This window comes from Rousettus aegyptiacus, unplaced genomic scaffold (assembly GCF_014176215.1).
Source record: "Rousettus aegyptiacus isolate mRouAeg1 unplaced genomic scaffold, mRouAeg1.p scaffold_m13_p_15, whole genome shotgun sequence".
NCBI lineage: Eukaryota > Metazoa > Chordata > Mammalia > Chiroptera > Pteropodidae > Rousettus > Rousettus aegyptiacus.
This window is the reverse complement of record NW_023416290.1, coordinates 38,110,254-38,117,435: the sequence shown is the minus strand read 5'-3', so window position 1 is coordinate 38,117,435 and position 7,182 is coordinate 38,110,254. Positions and strand designations below refer to the sequence as shown.

The following is a 7,182-nucleotide window of genomic DNA, read 5'->3' as shown; positions in this document are numbered from 1 at the left end:
GCTGTACTTTAACAAGTCTGCTCTTTTAGTGTAGTCTAGTTGTCTCTTTAAATTTTTGTAAATGGATGATTTAAAAGGTGCCCATTTCTCTTCTTTTGTTTTCCTTCTCTCACCCATAGGTACAATGCTAATAATTTGCCACTGATTTAATTTATTCTCAACAAATATTCTGCTGGCTATGGTGCATAATTTCAGTGCATTTTTGCAAAAGTATATGGCAAGATAAGATGTTGAACCCCAAGGTTTTTTTGAGCAATGTTGACAAGTTCACATTCCAAGACAGAGGTAACATGCATGACCCTTCATTGAAATACGATTTAAAAAATGCCATGTTTCAGAGCTAACAAATATTAAGAGGTAATGAATGATTTTCCTTTTTCTTCTATTTCATGGAACTATTCATTAGCCTCTATCTGACATTCTGTTTGGGGGATTGCAATGGCAGCGAAATCATGTGACATTGGCCCAGGCTGATGCCAAATTAACGGGTCCTACAACCCAATATCAGTAAAAATCAGTTCAGAGCAGGAAGTTTGTATACAGATATTTATCTTTGCCCTTCCTCCCTCTCTTCCTAGAAAATTTTGGAGACATCACCTGATTGTTACCACATAAGTGTTTAGGTATGCTAGTTTAACATTTTAAATATACAAACTCAGTGAGTGGTTTATTGTGATAAGTTAATTGTAAACATTTTTAAAGTAAGCCAATTTCTTAGTATAATAAATTGAAAAAATAAGGCATGGGATAAAGTGAAAAAAATATATCAATTTCTGTTTTTTTTTTTCATTTGGTACCAAAAAACAAGCTGATTGCCTGATTTCTAGTTTTTGGATTTTTTATGGAATTAAATTTTGTATGGAATCTGTATGTATGTACATTTGCTTTCTAAAAAGCCTTGGCCACCATTCATAGATTCAAGTTCTCACACTGAACAAATTCCAGTATAAAATTCTATCCTTAGACCATCTTGGGCATTAAAAGAATCAAGTGCTACTGAAAAAAGTGTACCATGCCTGCCTCTCAAGACTATTGTTCATCAATCGGTATCAGCTGGCCAAAGTGTATTTCTATTAAACCACCTATACTATCTAAAAACTTTTATTCGTCAAGTAGCAAATTTTAAGTATTAGCTGAACTGTGTCAAACAGTTGTTCTAGGAAATTGCAGCAGGAAATAAGGAAATCCTACTGTTGAGCTTCTCAAGCAGTATCAAACTACAGTCCTAAAGCATCTATGAACTGTCCTATAATGATGCCAGGCCAGCTGGATGCTAATGAACTTCTTTTATAAGACCTTAATCTGTTGCATCCCCTGTGACTCAGCCAAGCCTCCCACTCCCTGTTTAAGTCATGGACCATTTTGGACTAGTTTGCAGTGTGTACCGTTCATGCTATGATGACATAAGAAACAGTTAAATTTAGTCGCTAAAATGCCAACATTTTCCCATGGAACCAGTCACAGCACTCCTTTTTACCAAAATAAGATACTGCTCTCCACTAATAATAGCAGCTAACTTTTACTGAACATTCACTGTGGTCAGGGACTTTTCTGAGTATGTTTTACCCGTTAACTCACTTAATCCTCTAAATAACCCTCATAAGGAGATATTATTACTCCATTTTTTCAGATGAACAAACTTAGGCATGGAAGGTTGAATAACTTGCCCAAGCTCTCACAGAAAAAGTGGAATTCTAAACCAGGTGACTGGGCACCAGATTCCCCAGCAAGTGCCAATTTCTCTTTGTCCTCTCCTGGACATGCCCTCCTGCTGCTTTCCATGTAATCTGTGCTTTAGCCAAATTGCACTATTTTGTGGTTCTCAGAACACATTCCTATTCTTTAGGTTTGGAGTTAGATTCCTTTCCTGTGCACTGTCACTGTGCCCCGAGCTTGTCATCCTCTGTTTGGTTTCTCGCTGAGGGTTGTACACCTGCTTGCCTTTCTTTAAACTAAGGCATGAGGTAGACCTTTGGAGAAATTTTGTAGTTGAAGGGAGGTGTTTGGAAGAAATTCAGAAGGGAGAGCTACTTTTCTTTACCTTAGTGGTAGTCTGCTCAATTTTCAGTGGTGGATTGAGAGGAAGAGTACTAGAGAAAAAAATTACAGTATAGATAGGTAGGAGCAGAGGTCCCCTGCTGTTATAAGCATTAACCCTTAGTAGTTGGGGAGGTACAGGGTACTATGGAAGGGGCGAAATTCTAGAGAAATTGCAGGCAGAATCTGTTTATTGATGTGCATGGAATTATTTAAATATTTAAATTTATTTAGATCTCAGAAGCTAAGCAGGGTCGGGCCTGGTTAGTACTTGAATGGGAGACTACCTAGGAAGACCAGGTGCTATAGGCATAAAAAATAAGGGATAGTAAGCTGACAAGGTCTTTGCAATCTGTGAGGTTAACCAAGGGTTGCCTGGCCTAAAAAAAAATAGTAATTACGAAAATAAATAAATAAATAAACTTTTATTTAGACTTCTGCTAATGTGTCTTGGGTAAAGAGTCTTACTTCGTAGCACCTTGTGAGATTCTAAAACCCCCCAATTCTCTTATTTTTCTCCTTCACCTCTTTTGACACAATTGAAATATTACCAAGAAGCCATTCATATTCTTGTCTGATAAAAGTGGAACAATTCTTCCCTGTCCAGCTTTACTGAGCAGAATGCATTGAACTCTGATTATTTCATCTTGGGCCAATATTTACAGGAACAAAGTTCACAATACATTTCAAAATCTGTGTTCCCTGGTCTTATTTGATCTCTTTCACAACTGTAATTTTCTTTTACTTTCTATATTGGAAATACACTGCCTTATCCATCTGTTGATAGATGACATAGTTAAAGTCATCTGTCAGGGCTGGAAGGTTAAAGCTGAAATCCAGCTCTTTTCCTCCTTGGCTACTTGAGGGTCAGCTGCCTTCAGGAACAACACAGTAATTATCCAGACCAGGAAGTTCACGACCAATAGACTGCTGCAGTGGAAACAAATGATCATCGACATCACCCTGGGAAGGCAACAGTACCTAAGACAGAAAATTGGGAAAAACTGGCCAAAATGTACAAGACCACACCAGATGTCATCGTAGCATTTAGATTCAAAACCCATTTTGGTGGTGGCAAGACACTGGCTTTGGCATGATTTATCATTCTTTGGCTCATACAAAGGAAAATGAACTCAAAAATAGACTTGCAAGACATGGCCTGTATGAGAAGAAAGGGACCTCGAGAAAACAGCGAAAGGAACACAAGAACAGAGTGAAGAGAGTTCGGGGGACTGCAAAGGCCAGTGTTGGCGCTGGCAAAAAGTGAGGTGGAGACTGGACAACAGAAGAAGTAAAGAATCGTCAGTGACTTTACCTTTTGTGATTGAGCAGATTTTTCATCAGAGGATTAATAAACTAAGAACTTAAAAAAAAAAAAACTGAAATCCAGATTTTAGAGTATGGCTAACTCAGGTTCCTACTCTGTTTAGCTGGTGCTCTAGGTCACCCGCACTGTCATCTCCTTGTCTCCTTAACTACTTCCTACCTTTAGGCACCTGGCTGCTTGCACTACCTACATTACTTTCTTTAACAGCTGATTTCTGGTGGCATTAAGTTATACTTTTGTATCTGATCTTAAAATAAATAAACACAAAAACTTCATCATCCTCTAGCTTCTGAACATCACAGTAAGACACCTCAAAAGAACGGTCGATACATGTTGTGTTAATGGCCTCACCTTTCATATCTTAATGTATTCCACATTTTGCTGTCTTCTGTTCTCTTATCAACAACCTCTATGCTGCCTAATTCAATGGCAGTTCCTCGCTCCTGGTACTCAACCGTTTAGCAACATTCAAAGTACCTTCTCTGAAGCATTCTCTTGTCTGGGCTTACATGGTACTCTCCAGGTTCTGTCTCATCTTCACTGGCTGGTCCTTCTTCGTCTCCTTGGCTGACATTTCCTCCCTTTTGACCTTTAAATACTATAGGCAGGCCTCTGTACTATTCTTATTTTCTCACCTAAACTTTCCCCTGAAAATCAGGTGACTATCAGTAATTTTTGGATTCTCTTTTTTTTTGTTTGTTTTTTTGCTGTTTTGGTTTTTTTTTTTTTTTTTTTTTTTTTTTACGCTTATAGCACCAAGTCTTCCTAGGTGGTCTCCCATCCAAGTACTGATCATGCACAACCCTGCTCATTAACTTCTAGATCAGACGAGATTGGGTGTGCTCTGGGTGGCATGACCACAGACTCTATGTAATATTTCTAACCTAAACCTTTTTCCTGAGCTCCATATCCAACTGTCTATTTTCATCTCCATTGGATGTTTAATAGGCATCTAAGACATAAAACATGTCTGGAATGGAATTTTTCTGTCTATCCATCTTGCACTATTCCAAGTTTTCTCTTTGCTATTAAATGCCGCTAAGAGTCATCTTCGATTTATGTATTTTCCTCATCTCTAAAATATAATCCATCACCAAGTTCTCTCTGCCCTTCCATCAATTTATATGTTGGATTTTTAGTCAATACTAAACTACTCTATTCCAGTGATCTTACATTTTGGATGAGCATTAATAACTATTTTTTCTGCTTTTACTTTTGTACCCCTATTACCCAATCTCCACATAGCACCAGAGTGATTCATTGAAAATATATATTAGACTCTTACTAAACAATCGAACAAGCAAACAAAAAATGTCAGCAATAAAATACCTCTTTAAAGACTTACCAATGCATTTAGACTATTCTACATCCTTATCCTTGGTTTATATCGGGGGTTGGTGAACTATAGCCTGTAGCCACATTGAGCCTGCTGCCTGTTTTTGTAAATAGTTTTATTAAAACACCATCTTGCTCATTTGCTTAAGTATTAGCCATGATTGCTTTTGCACTAGATAGCAAATTCAGTCACTGCTACAGAAAAAATTTGGCCTGCAAAGCCTATAGTATTTACTGTTTGAGCCTTTACGGAAAACGTTTGTTGATCCTGGTACATGTGGTCCTACACAATCTCATTCCTACCTGGCTCGGAACTCATCTCTAGCCTCTCTGCCCCTGATATTTACACCTCTTCTCCATCAGGCACGTACTTTTACAGAACTAGGGTCATGAGGAGTTTCTTTGTATTTATTTTTCCCTCTAAAGGAAATACTCTTTCCTTGGGTCTTTGATTGGCTGGTACATTTTCACTATTTAGTTCTCACCTCCTAGGACAGAGGTATTCCTTGAATTCCTTTATAAAGTTTCTGCTAATTGCTCTCTATCTCATCAAACTTTTTAAAAATTTCCTTCATAGCACTTATCACAGTCAGTAATTGCCATATGGACACTAACCAAAAGACAGCTCATGTAGTATACTAATATCAGACAAAGCAGACTATCTATAGAAAAGATTATGGGTATATAGATACCAAAATATGCTTTAGAGCAAGAGAGTGATGTAGAAACTTAATGAGGGATATTTCATTATGATAAAAGGTCAATTCAATAACAAGATAAAATAATCTTAAGTATGCATGTATATAAAGCAAACACTGACAGATCACAAGGAGAAATAAATATCCAGAATCACATGGCTAGAGATTTTAACACCATTCTTTCAGGAGCTCAAACAAATGGATAAAATATCAGTAGTAAACCATATACATTCCTATTGAATTGCTTATATTTCTTGTTCAGAGTGTTGCTAGCCTTTCTAATATACATTCACATATATCTACCATTATTAAGGGAATATTCTATATTCATCTGTTTATTTAATAGCCTTCCATACTAGACAGATTGAAGGCAAATATTTCTAAGCCTATGTAGAGGTAGAAAACTTAAAACTTAAGAGAATTAAATAATTTATAGCTGATTATGCAGAGAGTAAGCAGTCAATGTGGCTAAAACATTTAAATCTTGGTCTTTCTAACCTATATCTTTTCCCCTAGATTCTACCACCTCCCTGATGAGTTAACAATTTACTATTTCTTTTTCCTGTAATCGCTATCAATCATTTTCTTCCTCATCATATTATACTCGGATGGGGATTGGCAGAGATTAATGTCACCATTAAAAACTTAGTCTTACAGGATGCTACGGTGGTAGTCCCTATCCTATCTCTATTTAATTTCCTGCAGAAATGGGTGGATCTTAGAGAATGACTGCTAGCTCAAACAAGTAGTAACCCTATCCACAGCTGTTGTGCAAGAAGTAGCATCATTGCTAGAACAGATTAATAAAGTCTCACGTGGTATGCAGTTATTGATTTAGTAAATGCATTCTTTCCTATCCTGATCAGAAGAAGAATCGAAATAGTTTCCATTTATGTGACTGGCACAAACACGTTTATTTATGCTTTTGCTTCAGGGGTGCATTAATTTTCCTGTCCACTGTCGTAGTATAGTCTGAATAGTTTCAGACTGAGACCCTCAGATCCATTATATGTCAACCCATTACATCAATGACATCATGTTGATTGGACAGAGGAATAAAAGGTGGCTGGCATGCAAAGTAGTAAGTTATATGCACTTCTAGTGGTGGAAGATAAACTCTGTGAATCAGTTACTTTTGAAAACTTGTAAATTCTTTCTCTGTCCCTTTGAAATATAAATTTTCTCCCAGCTACTTGGCAGTTTCACAACCCTAGACTCAAAGACTGGGAGCCATTCCTTAAGACATACAGATGACTAACAGGAACATGAAAAGATTCTCAACAGCACTAATCATCAGAGAAATGCAAAACCACAATGAAATATCATCTCACACTTATTATAATTTTATCAAAAAGACAAGAGATAACAAAGTTGGAATGGATGTGGAGAAAAGGAAACCCTAGCACACTGTTTGTTGGTGGGAATGTAAACTGGTGTAGCCACTACGGAGAATAGTAAGGAGGTTCTCCCTGAAATTAAGAATAGAGCTACAATATGATCTAGCAATTCCTCTTCTGGGCATTTATCTAAAGAATATGAGAACACTAATTAGAAAGATATATGTACCCCTATGTTCATTGTATCACTGTTCACAATAGTCAAGATATGGAAACAACCTAAGTGTGCATCAAAAGATGAATGAACAAAGATGTGGTAATAAGATATGCATTCATTCACTCACAACACACAACACACAACATACACACACACACACACACACACGGGAATATTACTGTCATAAAAAAGACAAAATATTGCCATTTCTGACAACATGAATAGATCTTG

The 7,182-nt window shown here is 37.0% G+C and overlaps 1 pseudogene; it reads left to right on the top strand.

The window, feature by feature from the left end:
• Window positions 1-1,012: 1,012 nt before the first annotated feature.
• LOC107512182 lies at window positions 1,013-3,316 on the top strand (annotated as a pseudogene).
• Window positions 3,317-7,182: the final 3,866 nt, after the last annotated feature.